Source organism: Mesoplodon densirostris, chromosome 15, assembly GCF_025265405.1.
Source record: "Mesoplodon densirostris isolate mMesDen1 chromosome 15, mMesDen1 primary haplotype, whole genome shotgun sequence".
In the NCBI taxonomy this organism is placed as follows: Eukaryota; Metazoa; Chordata; class Mammalia; order Artiodactyla; family Ziphiidae; genus Mesoplodon; species Mesoplodon densirostris.
In genome coordinates this window covers 65443853-65463570 of record NC_082675.1, presented here as the reverse complement: position 1 = coordinate 65463570, position 19718 = coordinate 65443853, and the positions used below count along the sequence as shown (strand labels likewise).

Sequence of the window (19718 nt, the reverse complement as noted above, 5' to 3'; positions counted from 1 at the left end):
CGGGAGGCAGTCTGGTGGGCACTGCACTGGGATCAGAGGACAGGACTGGTGTGGAGAACAGATGTGACAGTCAGTGGCACTCAGGCAACAGCCAGGGCGACCCAAGGGGGCAAGAGGACCCAGGAGGAGGGCAAGTGGAGACGGGGCTGGGACAGGGCCCCAGGAACCCCCGTCTGATAGGCCACAGAGAACAGGTCCCTGTGGGAAAATGTGGAAGACGAAAAAGGCAGGGCTTCCCTGGTGGCGCAGTGGTTGAGAGTCTGCCTGCCGATGCAAGGGACACGGGTTCGTGCCCCAGTCCGGGAAGATCCCACATGCCGCGGGGCGGCTGGGCCCGTGAGCCATGGCACTGAGCCTGCACGTCCAGAGCCTGTGCTTCGCAACGGGAGAGGCCACAACAGTGAGGGGCCTGCGTACCGCAAAAAAAAAAAAAAAGAAAAAAGAAAGAAAAAGGCATGGGGTGCAGAGGCAAGTGGTTGTGGGAGCCAAAGGCAGCAGGAGTTGGGGGGAGGGGGGTCCTCGGTGGGACAGCAAGCAACATAACAGGGCAAAGGCAGAATGGACACAGGAGGGTCCCAGTAAGTTCAGGCTCCTGTCGCTGCTCCCCAGAAGGCAATGAGGTCCTTGACGCCTTGCCCACTTCCAGGTCTCACCAAGGAGACACATAAATGGTTACTGAGGAAGGAAAGAAGGAAGAGATGCAATGAGTCATGACACTGACTTAACCACAGTTTCCCACTGTCAAATGCACACATGCTTTCTCATCAACGACTTCATAGACCCTGAGGACGCCCTTCAGTAAAACAAGGAAGGGGGATTGGGGGACTTCCCTGGTGGCACAGTGGTTAAGAATCTGCCTGCCAGTGCAGGGGACACAGGTTCAAGCCCTGGTCCGGGAAGATTCCACATGCCGCTGAGCAAGTAAGCTCGTGCGCCACAACTACTGAGCCTGCGCTCTAGAGCCCGTGAGCCACAACTACTGAGCCCATGTGCCACAACTACTGAAGCCCGTGTGCCACAACTACTGAAGCCCGTGCACCTAGAGCCTATGCTCCGCAACAAGAGAAGCCACCGCAATGAGAAGACCGCACATCGCAACGAAGAGTAGTCCCTGCTCGCCACAACTAGAGAAAGCCCATGTGCAGCAACGAGGAACCAATGCAGACAAAAATTTTTTAAAAAAGAGAGAGAGAGAGAAGGGGGATTGGTTCCATTGAAGTATTTCTTCTTTTGGGCGGTCAGAGCATAACTAAGGTAGAAATTTGGTGAAATGGAAAAACATATGTATAGAACTTTCAATTGTTTTTGTTTCTACATAATCCAGACACTAAAGAAAAAATAAAGCTAAACTGTCTTAAATATGTCATAATCTTTTTATGAAGAAAAAGAAAAATATGGCTAGAACTGGACTTATAGACATTTGGAGTTGAGAACAACCTATAAGTTTATCTAGTCACAGACTCTCATTTGACTGGTGAGAAAAGTGAGGCCCGTCAAGTGAGCTGGCTTGCCCCGAGTCACAGGTCACATCAGTAACTAGTAACTAAGTCAGGACTAGAGTCTCCTTCCTCCTCCCTGGCTTCCATTGCTGCAACACAAACCAAATCAAGGCTAATCACCTAATTCTAACTCCATTCACAACACTGTGATGTGGGGCTTCCCTGGTGGCGCGGTGGTTGAGAGTCTGCCTGCTGATGCAGGGGACACGGGTTCGTGCCCCGGTCCGGGAAGATCCCACATGCCGCGGAGCGTCTGGGCCCGTGAGCCATGGCCGCTGAGCCTGCGCGTCCGGAGCCTGTGCTCCGCAACGGGAGAGGCCACAACAGTGAGAGGCCCGTGTACTGCAAAAATCAAAAAAAAAAAAAAAAAAAACACTGCGATGCCCACGTCTGAAGTTTGGGAAGTTCCATTATATTGATAGTAAAAAGTGTACCAGTCAATGGCTTGGATGGGTTTTTTTGTTATTTTTAAAACTGCCTCAATTCAGTTGCCTAACACTCAGAGTGGCCACACAGAGTGGTGTAGGCTGTGTGGACTGTGTAAGTTGTGCAGCTGTGCTCTGGACAGGGGTGCCTGCCTGAGGAAGCCAGGATGGGCTGAAACCCGCTATGTGCCACTCACCAAGCCCTACGCTTAGGAACAGAGCTGCGTCTGCAGGCGAGGGGCGCTTTTCCTAACTCTCCCAAAGACCACTTTGGGGATGGGCCAGTGATGACCTGGTGCCACCCTGGAGCTAATTTAATTTGTTCCAAGCCTCCAAGTCTAGGTAGAGATGAGTACATTTTAAAATCTAGAAATCAAGGCCTTAACCTATAAATTAAGACCTCTAACTAAAATTAAAGAAAAATACATCAATAGAAAAACTGAGCAAAGAGCATGAAAAGTAAATTTACAAAGGAAGAAATATAAATGGCCTATAAAAAAATGGCCTGAAAAATCTTCAAGTTCACTAGTAATCAAAGAAATGCAAAGGCAAATGAGATATAATTTCATACCCACCAAATCTGGAGGAGTGGAAAGGAACACCGAAACCCAGTGTTGGGGAAACTGGTATTCTCACACTCAGCTAATGGGGATGAAGATGTGTATAACCTATCTTCTCTAGGGCCATTTGCCCAGATATTAAAAACCCTTTAATGTATGCATACCTAGGAATAAAAAAATCAGTCAAGGGCTTCCCTGGTGGCGCAGTGGTTGTGAGTCTGCCTGCCGATGCAGGGGACACGGGTTCGTGCCACGGTCGGGGAGGATCCCATGTGCCACGGAGCGGCTGGGCCCGTGGGCCATGGCCGCTGAGCCTGCGCGTCCGGAGCCTGTGCTCCACAACGGGAGAGGCCACAACAGTGAGAGGCCCGTGTACCGCAAAAAAAAAAAAAAAAAATCAGTCAAGAAAATAACCAAAGATGTCTTTGACATTCACCTACAAGTATGTCTCTAAGGAAAATAAGAACAGAGGCCACACCCACAGGTCAGGCATCTTCCTTCAAGCCATTAGCTCTTGGAGTCGGCATAGGTAACAACACCACAACACTCACAAATGAGAGTCCACCCAAAGGGAGAAATACCTGCAGGCTGTTATTGTCTTTTTCTAACTCAGCTATAAAGAGTCATGCAGTTGAGACAGGAAAAGGAAGCATGCAGGAAAGAGCATGTGAAACAGAAACAGAGCATCACTGAGAAGTAGGAGTTCTCAGCAGCTGGGTCATCTGCTCTGAGGCGATTCTGCCCCTGGGAAGTGCAAACAATGGTCAGTGTCCCTTAGCAAAGTCCCAGGAAGCCTCTCAAGGCTGGAGCAGATTGCATCTCTTGGATGTTCCAGCCCTGCCAAGGGATGGGATGAAAATCCCACTGGTCCTTGTCCACAGCTTTGGGCCCTAAAAGTATGGCTTTGAAGAGATGGACTCTTCAAAGCAAGCCTTTGAGGATGGGCCGTCCGCCAAGTCTGCAAGGGAGGCAGTGCTGGAATCTTGCCCAGCAGGTCACCCCCAGGGGTGTGCGTGGGGTGTGCGTCCAGGCTGTGTTACCAGGTTCCACCCAACCTCACAGAAAGCCGTGGGGTCCCCTGCTGGGCCCCAGCAATGCCACACACGGGCACTCTGTGAACTCCCCCAAGGCTGGCACTGGCTGGGAGCGAGTCTGCATTACCCCAGGGTCCCAGGAGAGGGTGAGAGAAGCCCAGGCCAAGTGGGAGCTTTTTTTAAAGGTAACTCTTTATCTTCAGCAGCCAAATGATTTTTGTTCTGCTCTCTATGCCTTTCTTTATTTCAACAGCAAGACAGATTTTTTTGGGGGGTACAATCTTCAAATGCTGTTGAAGATCGTACCCCAATTAGATGTACCACTTCGATCCTGCAGCTCGGTCTGGCCCTGGTACGTGGAGTTGTTTTAGGTCTGAGAAATCTGGCAACAAGTCATTCCTGCTGCTCCCTGAGCCCTGCTCCCCACACAGGCCCCACCTCTCCAAGGGAAACTGCAGAGAATACAAGACACATGGGGACCAAACGGGAGAGGTGGTCGCTGTCCCCTGAACAGGTGCCTTCCATCCTCACTAGCCTTGCTAAGATGGTTTTAGAACCCCTGATGATATTCCGGCATGATCTTTATTTTGATCTTGGCGATGGTTACACGAATATAAACATTTGTCAAGATCCCTTAGGCTATGCACTTAAGATTCATGCATTATCCTGTATATAAATTATACTCCAGTAAAGTACTGTTACTATTAAGAGTGGGGAAAAAAAATTGATGGCTACAGGAAGCATGATCTGCAAACCAAATGGTACAGAGACAGGTTCTTGGCCTTGGAGATTGTCAGAGATGGAGGAGCTGGGAGAGAGCCGGTGGGGGGCTAGGAGCAGGTGGGCCTGCACTGAAAATCACCAGAGTGGGATCAGGTCTCAACCCCACCCCAGACGCGCCTGGGCAAGTCACCATCCCTCTCTTGGTCTCTGTTTCCTTATCTATAAATTGAAGAAATGGGCTAGTTCCATTAAAAAAATACAGATTCTTGGGCTTTGTCTTGCGATGTGAGTCCGGGGAACAGGAATCTGCATTTTGATAAGCTCCTTGGGTGAGACTCATGCTCTTCGGGGTCCAGGACCAATATTTGGGAATTGTGGACCATGTGCTTATAAAGGTTCTGACCTCCAGTGGTAACAATCCCTGCTTCTTTGTGGAAAGAACACCGACATAGGGCCAAGAGGAAGGTGTAAATAAATAGGATGATCAGAGTTGAGTGACACAGGCTTCCCACCTTACATTCTCCATTCAAGAGCCTAAACTCAGACTTTAAATCTCAAAAGGGTGACCTTATACAGTTGTGCAGTTTGTGTACTGCTCAAAGACATCTACGCAAGACAATGGGTGAAGGCTGAGAGTCAGCACACATCCCATTTGTCAGACCATGTGCCCTGAAGCAAGGCTGCAGCCACCTGGGGGAGGGGCGAGAGGGAGGGGTTGCTTGCTTCAAAATTCATCCAAGATAAGGGATGCCTTTTCCTATTTCTGACCAAGGCGCTGCATAAGTTAGTGGTGTCTACAGAAAGACCAGCATCAGAAAACATTCATGTGTTTTCAGCCCTAATTCCCTAAAGACAAGATAAGTGACTTGATATTCAGGACCTGTCCTGCCTTTTGCCAGCAGTCCACAACTTTGTCCTAATGTCACCTGCCCTTCCACAGACATTCCTCGTCTCTGTCCTCCATGCTTTGGTCAAGCTGTTGCCACCACCTACCAAACTTCTCACTGGTCAGCGATCCAGTCGTTGGCACCTTCTGCAACCCCTCCAGGTGAATTAATCCTCCCACCAGGATCCTGTGCCCAGCACAGGGGATGGGGCAGCTAATGAGACAGGCGTGTTCCAGGCCCTCACAGACCTTATGATCCTGTTGGAAGATGATTAAGGCACTAATTACAACAAAGCGTGAGTAAGGAGAGTGTGTAGCAGTGGGCACGCTGTCTGTTCATTACAAAACTAGTATAGCACCATCTAAAAACAGTCCAACCCCCTCCCCTGCCAATCTGTCTAGAAACAATGCAAACTGAACTCAAAGCTCTCTTGGATCTGGTATCACTCTCATCCCTATGATGCCTAAATACTTCACACTCTAAGAAAATTAAGGTAACAGAGCATTCATTAAAATTTTCTGCAGCATCTAATTCTACAGACTACCAGCTGGACATAAATTCTTTTCCCTGGTCCACCACCCTGTCCTTCCTCGCCTAAGAACCTCTCTGGCCAGTGCTCCAAGCACTGCTGGCCCCAACAGCTAGTGAGGGAGACTCTCCCTAGGGCCGGGTGGGATGCGGGGGGGGGCCAACCACACCCGTTGCTGGGCTGTGCGCAGGCCCCACCCAGTCCTGCTGCCCAGCTGCCCCAAAGGTGGGCATTTCCTCTCCAGCACTTTCCTCTCTCCTCTCTTACCCACCGTCACAGACAAGGCTGGGGAGGGAGCGAGGGGCAGGTCCTCGGCCTATTGGAGGTGCTGACACACATCAGTCACAATCAGTGCGATTCAGCAGACAGACAGAGCCTGCTCTTCTGAGACAGGGTGGAGCCGGGTGAGCAAGAGCGTAGGGGCTGAAGCCATGGGACTGGGATCTGAGTCTAGGCTCTGTCCTGTACTGGATGTGCCACTTCAGGAAAATCACTTAATTCTCCATGCTTCCATTTCCTTACCTGTAAGATGGGGCCAACCCATGGGGTTACTGCAAGGACTAAATCAACTAGCGCTGGTGAAATGCTTAGCATGCAGTAACCGCTCAAACGGTGATATTAGCTCCTCTAGTCCCAATACTCCAAGTTATTGTTAATTAATAATAAGTTAATATAATAATAAGTTAATAATAATTAATAATAATTAATCAGTAAGTTAATACTCCAAGTTATTATTACCTGCAAGAGTAAAGAGTCCTCCTAACCGCCCCCCATCCTTACCCCAGCTACTGTTCGATAACCTGCTGGCTGGGAGGCCATAAGGTAAACAGACTGTCCCTGTGCCAGGAAGCACACAGCACACGGCAGGCAGGTGCACCTGACCCAGCATGCCTCAGAAGACCATCCAAGGCACCGAGGGGACCCTGACGCAGGAGGCAGAGCAGGGAGGCCTTGAGGACCACACAGAATCAACACCACTCCCAGGTGCCTCCTTCACCAAAGCCAAGAGCCCTGAGGGGTCTTCCGCCAAAGGTCTTTCAGTTTCACCCCTTCCTCTTTGTTCCTACCGATGTCTTTACGTCATCCACGCAGCCATCACCTCTCTGCGCCACCAAGGCCAGTGCCTGATGGACTCTGGGTCCCAAACCTCTACCTCGGGTCCCAGGACTCATCCCCAAACAGCCCCATAAGCTGTCAGTGGGTCTTTGTACAGTCTTATAATGGCTCCCCGCTGGGCAGAGGGGACAGGCTCTACCTCCCACTCGGAGCCTTACCCCCGCATGCCCCGGCCCCGCCTCCTGCTTCTGGGAAGCTTCATTCTGGGGCCTTTCTCCTCCTGGCCTCTCAGATGCCAAGTCACACCAGACATCTCTGGGAGAAGAACAGTGATACCCTTTCCCTCCAAAATGGGTCCCCCTCCTCCCGTCTCTAAATCCCACCCCCATCCCGCAGGGCCACTGTGCCCACCTCAGACACAAGGCCTCCCCTGCCTTGCTCCACCCTGACCTGCCACTTCCCTAAAGTCTCCAGCACTTATTTCCCAAGCACACCCTCCGCCACGTAATCATACCTCTCTCTTCCTGTGTGGAGCCTTACCTCCTTCCCGTCTGCCATTTTTTCTCCCAGCAACAGGTAATAACACCTTGTTGGGTACCAGGTACTTACCTAAAGCTCAATAAACACTTGCAGGAGGGACACACCCTCTAGCTTTCCAGCCCCACATGAGCAATAAAAAGAAAGAAATGAGGTAAAGGGCCGCTGGCTGCCTGACCCCAGGAAGCAAACTGGATGGGAGCCCCGTCCTCCCAGACACTTGCTTCACTCCAGTTTTGCCAACAGAGAAAACGTTCCCTCCCCTCGCCGGCTGCTCTTTATTCCTGGTCTGCTTGCCTCAGAGGAAATGCCAGTGGTGACAGAAATGCCAAAAAGAAAGTCTGCAGGAACCCAGCAAGGAGAGGGGAGCCTCCAGATCCAACCCGCAGCTGAAAAGAACACAAATGGGAAGAAAAGCTCTTGGAACGTGGAGATGAGGGGGGCAGGGCTAAACTAAAGCCCCCAAGCCTAAGGGGGTGGCAAGAATTATTTTTGCAAATACAAGGAGCAAAGTGTAATTTCAGATGCAGGGTTAGTAAGTTATGCAATTGTACTGGATCTCAGGATTTTTCCAAAAGATCGACATTTTTTTACAGAAAAATCAGCTGCAGTATTTGTGAAAACGGAGTATTTCTGTCTCACCTTCTCTCACTGTGAAATGGGAAATTTATGAAAATAAACGAGAGAGCTCGTGCTGGCACGATGCTGAAGAAGGAATGTGTAATAGCATGGCAAAGTCATGGCATGTATACGAAATGTGTAGAATAGGCAAATCTATAGAGAAAGAAAGTTGGTTAGAGGTTGCCTGGAGCTGAGGGGGGTGGGGAGAAATGGGAGTGATTGCACACGGGTACAGGAGGGGATGAAAATGTTCTGGGTGATGAGGTTCTAGAAAATGATGTCTCTAGAGAATGTTCTAGATAGTAAGTGATGGTTACACAATATTGTGAATATATTCAAAGTCACCTACTTTTTTTTTTTTTTTGGCCGCATCACACAGGATCTTAGTTCCCTGACCAGGGATCGAACCCACGCCCCCTGCAGTGCAAGCATGGAGTCCTAACCACTGGACCGCCAGGAAGTCCCCAAAGTCACCTACTTTAAAAGGGTGGATTTTGGGAATTCCCTCTCCGTCACCGCTCTCTGGTCCCCAGGCAGGGACACGTCAGATCCCATTTTACCCACACTCCGCGCCTCCAGTGGACAAGGAAGTGTTTTTCTAGAGCCACGATTTCTTGTTGTGGTTTTCTCCTCATAGCTCTAACCTCAAGTGTCTGAGAGCCTGTCTGAGTCCCCAGGCCGGTCTGTCACCAGACACGGGGGCTCTGGCAGATGCCTCTCCTCCTGGGTCACTGTGGGGAACAGAGGCCGTGACTCTGACAGCCCATCTAGGCCTTACAGAGGTCCTCAGGTCACACCCACTTTCCGGTGCGTTGCTCAAGCAGGAACAGTGATTCCACTTCGCTAACTCCCCTCAAATCGCTCTCCTAGGGGCTCCGTGAGCACGTCTGCTGTGGCGGCGACATGAACTGCTCTCATCACACAGGCCACCCCAGCGGCTCTCAAGGTGTTAAGAATAATTAGCAATTTCAACATTTTAGAATATCATCCCCTGGATAGAGAAAGCCAGAAACCAAAACCACACAAAAGACAAGGCTTGAAATTCCCAAGCACCAAGCTTATGAAGTAGAATAGGGAATTAGAGTCTAAATAGAAGAATTTTAAAAGGCGCATCTGAGCAGACCAAGTCCTACCTATGTCCTTCTTCCTTTGTTTCCTTTGTTTGTGTCACATCCTGGACTTGGGCCTCCATGGGACTGGGTTTTATTTGGTCTTACTGGAGACAGTGTCAGCGATTAAACAGTTATGCCTCCGCCGGCACCGTGAATCTGGAAACGAGAAGAGTCTCCGTCCAGAGGTGGCTTTTCGCCTACTCATTCTGGCGTTTGTGTTGATAGAGGTACCGAGCTGCACAGAAAGAGGACTCGGAAAATGAGAGGCTCGGTGGGGAGGGTGCCAGCGAGATGTGGGGAGGCAGGCAAAGGTCCGAAGATGAAAGGCAAGGCCCATCTCAGGAAGGGGCCATAAGGTACCAGTAGGCCCGGCACCACCTCAGTTACTGTAAGATGCTTATGCCTTTTTGGCTTCCCAGTAGAAATGGTCAGGCCGGAGGAGAAGGGGAAAACACAACGCTGTATTAAGTGCTTCTCTCCTGGGCTGGCGGCTGACCCGGAAAAGCCCCAAAGGCCACTTGTTTGCCCTTCCAAAGGTCAGCACTGCCCTGGGCAGCCTCGGCGCGAGTGACCGCACACTCACAGCTCTCAGAAGGCAGGCCCACCCCTCAGCAGCTGCACGCGCCAGGGCAGGTGGGCAACACCTTGGCGTCCTGCGTGCTGGCACTGCTGTGCAAGGTCAAGGAGGGACAATGCACAAACTGGAATTATTCTTCAGTGAGTTCTGTCTGAGGCTAAGTTCCAGCACATACATCTCTCTAGCTCGGGCCCACCTGGCACATGTCCTGGGCCCTCCACAAATGTCTATTTTGGGCTCCCTGTAGTGAAAAAAGCAAGACTGGCATTGGAAAAGCACTCTCATTTGCTAAGGCCTTAATCCAGGCAAAAGCCCTTACTTCCACAGTTTACCTTGGAGAGAGGAGACTCCATAAGCAGCTGCTTTAACTACTTCAGATTAACCAGGGCTTGGGGCTAGGGCCACAACCCAGCACAAACGTGTGCTCAGAGCAGCGTTTCTAGAAATGCATGCCGGGCAGGGACCCTTTGTGATAGTCATGGCCTGGGGGGCGGTGGGCAGGGAACATCCCAGGGGCGTAGAGCCAGACCAAGAGGCTGGGCCTCTATCAACCATCACTGCCCTGTCGTGGGTGAGGAGGGCTCCTCAGCAGGGCACTTGGGTAAATTAAATGTGAAGTTGACTGCTTCTCGGGCTCGGAGGATCTCACACCAGCACTCACAGCTCTACTCACAGTGCAGTGCTGTAATCCTACTGTATCATCAACCCCTCAGAGGCAAAAGAAAAGTGAAAATTAATCTAATTAGAGTCAACAGTGTTCACAGTAAGGAAAATTCTGGTATTTTGCCAAGAGTCTCTCTTTCCAGCCAGTTTTGTGGGCAAAGGGCACGGGGTTTGGAGCCTGGAGGGCCTAAGCTGGAATTCTGGCTGTCACTCAGCTGTATCACCATGGCACGACTGTCCAAGGGGCAAAAGTGTCACTGCCTTACAGAACTGCTATGTGGGTTCATGAGAAAAGATATAAAAGCCATGAAGCCCCTGATGGATATAAAACACTCAGCAAGTTTTCCTCTTGTCCCTCATGGGCTCAAGTCCTACCCACCTACCCACCTGATGGCCTACTTGGACATCTCAGGAGGAGGACCCAGGACCTGTCTCCTGCACCCCCAGATCCTGCCCCCAGCAGCAGAGGCAGGACTCGTGTCTGGGGGTGGGAGCTCCAGGGAGGGAGGTTCCAAAAACCCTGCCACACCTAGCTGCCAACATCTTTCACAGCTATTATTGTCTTATCTCATTTGGACCTGGGCCTGGCAGCAGTATTTCTATTATCCCCATTTTAGAGATCCAGAGAAGGAGTAGGTCTTGGGCTAAGTCACAAAGGAAGTTATCCCAAGAGCGGGGTCTCACAGTCCAGTGCTCTAATAAAACGACCAATATTTATTGAGTATCCAGACATTCTACTACATTCCCTATAGGGATGGAAGTGTCCACACTTCGCAGTGTGCAACTGGATGTTCAGCAATGCAGCAGAAGTGACATGATGCTTCCTTCCAGGCCTAAGACTGAAGAAGACCTGGAGGCTTTCACATTTGTGTTCTGAGGGAGGGCAGCCACCTTGAAATAAGGCCACATCCACTGAGACCACCATGTTGGAGGGAAACCCAAGCTAACCCCAGGAGGATTCTCTCTCCCTCTCTCTCTAATGGTTCTGCTTCTCTGAAGAATCTGCGTAATACAGGTTTCTCAAGACCATGAGCCAAATATGATTTGCCTTGGACCCCTTAGTCTGCATAGTGTCCTGCTCAGACTTTGCAAAGGAAAAGACTGGAGACTTCCCCGGTGGCGCAGTGGTTAGGAATCCGCCTGCCAGTGCAGGGGACGCGGGTTCGAGCTCTGGTCCAGGAGGAGCCCACATGCCGCGGAGCAGCTAAGCCCGTGCGCCGCAGATGCTGAGCCTGCGCTCTAGAGCCCGCGAGTCACAACTACTGAGCCCACCTGCCACAACTACTGAAGCCCACACGCCTAGAGCCCGTGCTCCGCAACAAGAGGGTCCACCATAGTGAGAAGCCCGCGCACAGCAAGGAAGAGTAGCCCCCACTCACCACAACTAGGGAAAGCCCGTGCACAGCAACGAAAACCCAACAGAGCCAAAAATAAATAAATTTTAAAAAAAGGAAAAGACTGAAAACCACCAGAAATGGGGGATGGGTGAATAAACTAGTATATAGCCATATGATACAATATTATACACTTAGAAGAAAACAAGGAGGATCGCTGTGCACTGATAGAGAAAACACCTACAGAATGTTCTGTAAGGTGAAAGAGAACAGGTACAGAATCACATTTTCAGTATGGTCCCTTTGACGTAAGAAAGGGGAAACATCAGAATGTATTCCTTATAGTGCATGAAAAAATACTGAAAGGAGAAACAAAATATTATTGAAAGTGGTACATATTATACTTGTGTTTTTTAAAAAACAGTTCTTTTACTGATCTATATTGATTTATTATTTATGAGTGAAATCATATAGTGTCTGGGATTTGCTTCAAATACTCCAGGGATAGGAGAATGGACACCGGAAAAGAATCAAGCTTGGTGGTGAGATGATAACTGAGGAAGCTGAGTGGTGGGTACACAGTAATTCGTTAAACCCTCCTGTCTACCTTTACATCTTTTGGAATTTTTAATAATAAAAAGTTTTTTCAAAAATGGTTACCTCCGGGGAGGGAGCAGGGCGAGAAGGAAGGGACAAAGTGAGAACAATATTTCCATACTTCACAGATCGTATCGGCTTTTTTTTCTTTTAATTCTTGAGGTGAAATTCACATAACATGAAATGAACCGTTTTACGTATTTTAAATTGCACAATGCAATGGCACTTAGTACGGTCCCATTGCTGTGTCACCACCCCCTCTGACTAGTTCTAACACATTTTCATCACATCGAAAGAACACCCAGTTCCCATTAAGCAATTCCTCCCTAGTCCTGCAACCTCCCCACCCCTGGTAACCACCAACCTTCATTCTGTCTCTATGAATTTACCTGTTCTGGATATTTCATATAAATGGAATCATACAATATGTTACTTTTGTGTCTGGCTTCTTTCACTTAGCATAATGTTTTCAAGGTGCATCCAAATTGTAGCACGTTATCAGTGCTTCATTCCTTTTCACAGCTGAATAATATTCTACTGTATGGATACACCACATTTTGTTTATCCATTGATTGGTTGGTGGACATTTGGGTTGTTGCCAAAGCATACCTTTTCATTTTGTCTTTATTTATTTTTTTTTTTTGCGGTACGCGGGCCTCTCACTGTTGTGGCCTCTCCCGTTGCGGAGCACAGGCTCCGGACGCGCAGGCTCAGCGGCCATGGCTCACAGGCCCAGCCACTCCGCGGCATGTGGGATCTTCCTGGACCGGGGCACGAACCCGTGTCCCCTGCATCGGCAGGCGGCCTCTCAACCACTGCGCCACCAGGGAAGCCCTTGTCTTTATTTTTTAACTGTGTAAGTGTATTACTTCGTCAAATTTTTTAAATTAAATTTCTATTAGATAATCAATGTGGACCACAGAGAAGTCAGGATGAGAACACAGGGTAGATTTATTAAAAAGTTAGGAAGCTTGGCAAGAACATAGTAAGAAAGCATTCAAAACTATAAAAGGAAAAATGGACAATAAGTTATAATTACTTGTATTTGGGGTATGTGGTTTTACCACATAATTTATAATTCTTTTGAGCATGAAAGCACTCCTTGAGAACCTATTTAGGGTAAAGCACTGGGAGAGTGGGCAATGAGTCGGGGCTGGGTTGGGAGATGGGGCCGGACTGTGAGGGTCTCCATCCCAGGATGGAACCAAGCCAAGGTGTGATGACATCTACTCACTGTCACCCGATGACCAAGTTGCTCATCTCACCAGCTAAGGGGAGGGCTTGGGCTTCTACTTCCTGCATCCACCCAGAGCACTCAAAACCCACGAAGCACTGGGCAGTTAGGGAAGTGGAAGCTTCCTGAAGGACCAAGGACAGCCCACCTTGGGGCCCTGGGGAGAGTTAGGGGCACTTTCCAGGGAGGTGGCTTGTGGGGCAGGGCAGCCAGTGGCATTCTGTTTCCTGTTTTGTGCACTGGGCCCCTGATGAAGGATTATTTTAAAGAGCTCCATCTGTTGCTTTAAAACAAAAGGTCTGTAAATACTATTTCGGGAGAAAGAGCTCTGGGTTTGGAGTCAGAAGACCCAGTTTTAGTTACAGCTCTGACCCTGAGTGGGTTACTTGTCCATTTTCCGGATAGAAATAATAATTCTTGCCCCTCCCTGTATCTTGGAATATTAGGTGGTCCAGAAATAATCAAGGCTTTGAGCTCTTCAGAAGAAAGATGTCTGGAAACACAAGGGGATATTATGATCCCTGCGGCTTGGGTGGGTGGGGTGGAGTCTATGAGAGAAGTCAGTACATATAATTGAGCTCAGAAAAGTCATTTAATCTTCTAGACTTTACCTAGAGGGAGGGGAAGAGTCTGAGGAGCTAAACAAACTGCAAATCAGGGACTTCCCTGGTGGTGCAGTGGTTAAGAATCCGCCTGCCAATGCAGGGGACACGGGTTCAAGCCCTGGTCCAGGAAGATCCCACATGCCGCAGAGCAACTAAGCCCGTGCGCCACAACTACTGAGCCTGTGCTCTAGAGCCCGCGAGCCACACCTACTGAGCCTGTGCACTGCAACTACCGAGCCCACGTGCCACAACTACTGAAGCCTGCGCGCCTAGAGCCCATGTTTCGCAACAAGAGTAGGCACCACAATGAGAAGCCCGCGCACCGCAACAAAGAGTAGCCCCTGCTCGCCACAACTAGAGAAAGCCCATGTGCAGCAACGAAGACACAATACAGCCACAAATAAAAATAAGTAAAATAAATTTATTTTTTAAAAAACCTGCAAATCACTACCACAAACCTCCATTTATATAGCTATGTAGAGTCTATTGACTCATGTGATCCTTGTCACAAATCTTTTGGAGAACGATTATTCCCTTTCTGAAGACGGAGAAACTGAGGCTCAAAGAAGTAAACGGTTTGTCTAAGTATGAAGTGGGGCCAGGCCCCCAGCCCATGCACAGTCCTGCTATTCTCTGGGTCCTCTGGGCTTATTTTTTTTTTTTTCCAATTTCTATTTATTTATTTTTTAATTATTTTTTTTTATTTTACAAATTTAATCAGTTATACATATACATATGTTCCCATATCCCCTCCCTTTTGCGTCTCCCTCCCACCCTCCCTATCCCACCCCTCCAGGCGGTCACAAAGAACCGAGCTGATCTCCCTGTGCTATGCGGCTGCTTCCCACTAGCTATCTACCTTACGTTTGGTAGTGTATATATGTCCATGCCGCTCTTTCACTTTGTCACAGCTTACCCTTCCCCCTCCCCATATCCTCAAGTCCATTCTCTAGTAGGTCTGTGTCTTTATTCCTGTCTTACCCCTATGTTCTTGATGACATTTTTTTTTCTTATATTCCATATATATGTGTCAGCATACAGTATTTGTCTTTCTCTTTCTGACTTACTTCACTCTGTATGACAGACTCTAGGTCCATCCACCTCATTACAAATAGCTCAATTTCATTTCTTTTTATGGCTGAGGAATATTCCATTGTATATATGTGCCACATCTTCTTTATCCATTCATCCGATGATGGACACTTAGGTTGTTTCCATCTCCGGGCTATTGTAAATAGGGCTGCTATGAACATTTTGGTACATGACTCTTTTTGAATTATGGTTTTCTCAGGGTATATGCCCAGTAGTGGGATTGCTGGGTCATATGGTAGTTCTATTTGTAGTTTTTTAAGGAACCTCCATACCGTTCTCCATAGTGGCTGTACCAATTCACATTCCCACCAGCAGTGCAAGAGTGTTCCCTTTTTTCCACACCCTCTCCAGCATTTATTGTTTCTAGATTTTTTGATGATGGCCATTCTGACTGGTGTGAGATGATATCTCATTGTAGTTTTGATTTGCATTTCTCTAATGAGTAAAGATGTTGAGCATCCTTTCATGTGTTTGTTGGCTGTCTGTATATCTTTTGTGGAGAAATGTCTATTTAGGTCTTCTGCCCATTTTTGGATTGGGTTGTTTGTTTTTTTGCTATTGAGCTGCATGAGCTGCTTACCTCTGGGCTTATTGATGACTAATCAGTAGTAGAGTTTCCCCCGCGTCTTGTCGCATTCATCTGCCCAGTCAGCAGCATCTCCTATGAGCCACAGGGCTGAGTGCCACAGATAGAAATGGAACACAGAGCCACACCCTCAGGGAGCTGCTCGTCCTCCTTGGCTCCCTGCTACAACATGCCACGGCAGAGGCCGCTAGTTGCTTAATCAATATATATCCTCCCATTCCTCTTTACTAACAGCACCTTGGGTAAGTGCTCAGCTGAAAAACATTTCCCAGCCTCCCTTGCAGATAGGGGTAATCAATGAAAACTGATTCCAGTTCCTCCTCCTTCTTCCCAGAATGACCCTGTGTGATGGCTGGTACTCCAGCAACACCGTTGGACCTTGAGTGACCTTGAATAAAAGGGCCACATGCACAGGATGGTGGTACAAAAAGATGGAAGTAGCCTAAGGCCCATGGAACCAGCATACCAACTCTGGCCAGCCTACCTCCAGGCCTCTTTTATGCAAGAGAGAAATAATCTCTATCTTATTTAAGCCCTGGTTATTTCTGATGTCTCTCACCAACCAGTACTCATGGATTGGTTCCTTTGAGTTTATAGACCCTAAACAACAAAGGCTGCCAGGCTCTGAAGAGTTCTGCATGGGCATGAAGGGACACAGAGGCATCACAGCCCAGAAAGGAGCCAGGCAACTCAGGGTGAAGGGCAAGGAGGCCATCCAAACCTCACAGCAGAATCAAAGAACAAATCCCCCAGCCTGGATGCCAACGAGGGGACTGAGTGAGCCCTCAGAGCACCAGGTATAGCGGGGAGGAGTGGGGCTAAGGGTAGGCTGTGTCCAGACTGCCCAGCAGTGTGGTCCCTCGAGCCGAAGGCATCTGTCACAGGATCTCTGGCCCCAAAGTGCAAGAAAAAAGCTGGGGCAAGGTCTGGCTTGCTCACCTCCGCCTGTGTGTCCTTCACACTCTGGCCTCTGCTCAACACTCCAGCCCCATTCCTCACCTCCCTCCACTCTCCTCCAAGTTTGTGTCCTCAGATGACCCTGAATGATGCCCACACATGCACATTCTCACTGCCAGAGCTTTGCATACAATGTCCCTCCTGCCTTAAACACTCCTGTCCCCACCTGCTGGCCAAACGAATTTCCCTCCCTGCGTCCTTTCATTTAGTTCTCAACTTATTCATCACTCTCATAAGGCAACTTCCCTGACTCCCCAGGCTGGGCCAGGCTCCTCTCCGGGGACTCACACGGTGCCCTGGGCGTCTCGCTCCACCCTGTGTGTGAACATCTGCCTCTTCCACTCGTCCGTGCAAGCCTTCAGGGCAGGGACGAAGCGCTCAACTTCGAAAATTGCTTTTGAAGGCTCTCTGGCCAGGGGAGACTACCGCGTGGCCCTCTGTACACAGCACAGTTCCGGCATGCAGGAGGTTCTTAATAAATATTTATGATGGAAGGACAGAATCTGATACGCAACAAGCAACTGACTTTATTAAACTCCAGTTTCCTCTGCCCTGGGTGACAAGTGTTCTTCTTTCTCCCCGTAATGTTCAGCTTTTACGCTCTAAGAATCATGACATGCTTCCCTGCAAACGGATCCTGGTTACACATGCTCTCCCCTCTAAGGGGTGGGAAAGGGCCTCGTTCTGATCTTGGCTTCCTCTCCCAGTCCCGGGCAATGTGCTCCATTTACACGGAGGACTAGGAATCAGTCAACTTGGCCAGGTCTGCAGCTGTGGTTAAGAGGGAATGTTTGCAGGTTGAAATCGCTAACATCAGGTTTGGACAACACTCAATGTGGCCTATGTCTCCTTGCCCTCTAAACTAACCGGGGTCCACTATCACTGCCCTCAGGTGACAGAGGTCAAGGAGGACGAGGTTGGGTTGCTGCCCGCACAGACTCAACGCTGGCTCGTAGGACAGCAGGACAGATGCCCCGGCCCCAGGCAGGAGCGGGGTGGTCAGTGCTGCCTTCCTCCAAGCCTGGTCAGATCTCTGCACGTGCTTACTTAGAGTGGAAGGCACAGGAGACTCACCAGCGCCTCAGCTGCTCTAATTGTCAACTGTCCTAAACTGAACTGGTCTTTGGGAGAGGAAGGTTCAGCAGACTTTTAATTACAGGTTGCCTCTCCTGCCTTTAATGGCTAGGCTCTGAAAATGTACTACTTTAATCACATGGTGTTAAATCACTTTTTAAGTATACCAGTGAGGGTGGGTATTTAAAGGAAACCTGGGCTTCCCTGGTGGCGCAGTGGTTAAGAAACCGCCTGCCAATGCAGGGGACATGGGTTCGAGCCCTGGTCCGCGAAGATCCCACATGCCGTGGAGCAGCTAAGCCCACGCACCACAACTACTGAGCCTGCACCCTAGAGCCCATGAGCCACAACTACTGAGCCCATAAGCCACAACTACTGAAGCCCGTGTGCCTAGAGCCCGTGCTCTGCAACAAAAGAAGCCACCGCAATGAGAAGCCCACGCTCGCTGCAACTAGAGAAAGCCCACGCGCAGCAATGAAGACCCAACGCAGCCAAAAAAAAAACAACTCCTGGTGGAGCTTGAAAAAAAAAAAAAAAAAGAAGTAAACCTGTTATGAAATCTTTTATAAAGGCAGTTAATTGAACTTTTTTGAAACTCAGGGGGACGGGTTGTTTATGAAGTTTACTTAAGTGAATCTAATTCAAGTTTGCCAGGAGCACTAAATCATTCACTCATCTATGTTTGCCTTGTCACAATTCTCAGCGGTGCCCACATCCCACAAATCAGATCTCTAACAGCTCCCAGGGATTTTCAATTCTCAGTCCCCTTTCCCTCCAGGAGTGTGCTTTTCCACTCAAAACTGTGCACACTCTGGAAATTCTGGAAAAAACAAAAACGTGTTTCAGGCTGACTTGTGCCCCACCCCCAGCAATCAAAAAATTGATTTGCTGAAGTCCGAACACCCAGTACCGCAGAATGTGGCTGTATTTGGAGATGGTGCCTTTAAAGAGGTGATTAGGTAAAATGCAGTCATTAGGGTGGGCCCTCATCCAATACAACTGGTGTCCTTATAAGAAGAGATTAGGACACAGACAAACACAGCGAACACCATGTGAGGACACAGTGAGAAGTGGCCATCTCTACGCCAAGGAGAGAGGCCTCAGGAGAAACCAACCTCTGATCTTGGACTTCTAGCCTCCAGAGTCATGAGAAAATGAGTCTCTGGTGTTTAAGCCCCGCTCTGTGGCACTTTGTTATGGCAGCCGGAGCGGACTCACACAGAAGGAGGGTCCCTGTTCCACTGCTGATGAGCTGTGGGACCCTGGGCAGGGCTGCAGCTCTGGCTCAGGGGCCCCTCAGTTCCCCTACCTCAGTGGGGGCAGGAGAGGGGATTAAATGCAGATGCTGTGAGCTCACTTCCCCCTCCCTGGTTCTCTGATGCGTGGACAACGTCCTTCACCCACAAGAGAACGAGATTTCTCTCTCGCTTCATGCTGTCTCCTAGGTCAGGAAGCCAAAGGGAGAAGGAGAACCTGACACTAATAGCCTGGATTTTTTTCTTGATTTAACACTTTATTCTTTTTTTTGTTTGTTTGAAGCATTGTCACACCTATTCGTAAAATTAAGACTCACAACAAATCTGTGAAATAGCCAGAATTAGAAATCTTACTTTCATTTTACAGATGAGGTAAACTGAGGTGTCTCTAGAGAGTGATTTATCCACGGCCCTCATGACTCGTTGGGGAAGGACCCGTTCTCTGGACTCACATTTGTCTGCTCCCAGCTCCCTCCCACCAACAGACACCCTAAACACTTGCCATTACCAGTCTACTCATCTGCTGCAAAACCTTCAATGGAGCCCCGGTGCAGGCCACATGAAGCCCCCACTGGCCTGCACTGCCCCCCACCTTCTAACCTCTTACCCGCCCCATTGCCAAGTCCATTGTGACACACCAGCCGTGCTGCCCGAAGGACACAAGCCATGCTCACGTGTTACCACATCTCTGAGAACACCTTCTCCACTTCTTTCTGACTAGCTAGGAGCCACCTCATCCAGGAAGCCTTCCCAGACTACT

At 49.2% G+C, this 19718-nt stretch overlaps 1 protein-coding gene across 8 annotated transcripts in view; it reads right to left on the bottom strand.

Moving 5' to 3' along the window:
• The window catches only part of CTIF (cap binding complex dependent translation initiation factor), a 311698-nt gene that overhangs the window by 266159 nt on the left and 25821 nt on the right, over nt 1-19718 (bottom strand). Inside the window, exon 2 of one of the 8 annotated variants that reach the window (XM_060118402.1) lies at nt 5235-5385. The exons of the other annotated variants lie outside the window; for them this stretch is intronic. The gene's annotated coding sequence lies outside the window, so the exon portion shown is untranslated. The remainder of the gene's footprint in view (nt 1-5234; nt 5386-19718) is intronic. 8 annotated transcript variants of the gene reach the window in all.